Source organism: Artibeus jamaicensis, unplaced genomic scaffold, assembly GCF_021234435.1.
Source record: "Artibeus jamaicensis isolate MK-2021 breed Jamaican fruit bat unplaced genomic scaffold, CSHL_Jam_final scaffold_537, whole genome shotgun sequence".
Taxonomy (NCBI): domain Eukaryota; kingdom Metazoa; phylum Chordata; class Mammalia; order Chiroptera; family Phyllostomidae; genus Artibeus; species Artibeus jamaicensis.
The window spans coordinates 25574924-25576640 of NW_026522047.1; the positions used below are offsets into that span (position 1 = coordinate 25574924).

General features: G+C 36.4%; 1 pseudogene; it reads left to right on the forward strand.

The window, feature by feature from the left end:
• Positions 1–734: 734 nt before the first annotated feature.
• LOC119047407 (uncharacterized) lies at positions 735–809 on the forward strand (annotated as a pseudogene).
• The last annotated feature ends 908 nt before the right edge of the window (positions 810–1717 follow it).

Genomic DNA, 1717 nt, shown 5'->3' on the forward strand with positions numbered 1-1717 from the left:
AGGACAAAGAACTAACTTATAAAATAGTTTTTAAACCATTTAGTTATAGTTTAGTTAGTTATCGTTGTCCAACTATTTAGTTATAGTAGTCCAAAATAAACTGATTAAAGAAAAAAAAGTAGAGGAATAAGGAAGTTCAGTGTTATTTAAAGTGCAAGAAACCTGGTTGTGGTGGTGGCTTGTCATTCTTTTGGTGACCCAGCCTCTGAGCCTTCTCTGACACGGGGGCCCTTGTCCACTGGAGCTCTGCTGGAATGTGGAGTGCGCCAGCTACTGGAGAGGGGGGATGATAGGATCTCATTCTTCTGTTCTCCTTTGTAGCAAAGACATAGCATGACCAAAATTGCCAATGAGACGCGTTCATCTAGAACGCAGCGGGCATCTAGTGTGCAGGGATGTGTGGCCTGGGGCCTCCCTCTGGGAAATTGTGTCCTAGGTAGCAGTGCAGTCTGGTGTTTGGGAACAGTAGAGCTGGCTGTGCCGATCATAGCGCTTAGCAGCTTAGCATCCTGGCCACTGCAGCAACTCAGTACTCAGATGACTAATCTCAGTGAAAATCTGGTGTGTTTTTTCTGTCTGTATATTTTTAAACTTAATCTTCTAGTTATTCTGGCAGTTATATGAACTAACCAAATCTGTTTTTAGAAATATTTTATTATTAAAGAAACATGGTTTTATGTATTTTGTAATTTCGATTCCTAACCAGTTCAAAATGGAATTAATAGCTATATGGTAAGACTATACTTTCAGGGATCATTTCTATAGTTTGTTGCTATATGGTAGTATTAACCACATTTAACATTAAATGTTGACAAAATTTGTTATTTTAATACTCAGAATGAAAAAAAGGTCAGCAAGTTATACTAACAAAATATCAGGAAATATGTTCAATTATCTTAGTTTTTGATTGAAAAGTTGTATTCAAATGAATAAATATTTTGGCATATATTATAGTGAAAAATATTTTAATTTTATAGTGGGAAAAAAGAAGAACCCCAGGGACTGTCAAATGAATTGATAGCTGGGTTTTCTATTTTCCACCATGTGGCTTTGGGTAAGTCATTTAAACTTATTTACTCTTGATTTCATTCCTCATATGGAGAGTAAGAGAGGTAATATTTCTATGGTTGTTGAATTAGAGGTAACACAATGCATTTAAAATGCTTATCACAATGTCTATAGCATGCAAGATGTTCACATAATTATATTATGTACTATATTACTGGATATTAATGAGTTATTTTCTCAAATTGTTCTGTCTTGATGTGGGTTTTAGCCCAATGTGGTTCCTAAACACAGTGGTATCTTGGTACTTGTTGGCTTCAGAGCTCGCCAAACCTGGTACTCACCACATTTTGACTAGAGAAAAATTTTCAGCACTTGGTGCTTGCTTACCACTCATCACACTTGTTAGAATTTGTATGAGTCATGTTGCCACCCTGCAGGAGAAAATGCCTCCTCTATTGTCCCTTGCTCACCACTTGTCCTGTACCAAGGTACCACTGTATACAAGGTGGATTCCGAGCCAGTCTGCCCATGTGTTGCACCATTTGATAACTGCAGCTGACGTTCTAGTTGATAGTTTGGTGTCTCTATTGTGCTGCTGATGATATATATGGTTTGGTGTCTGTATTGTGTTGATGATTATATATATATATATATATATATAAAATAACATCTTTGTTGTTCACAAAAAGGGAAATGTTAATTAGAAATG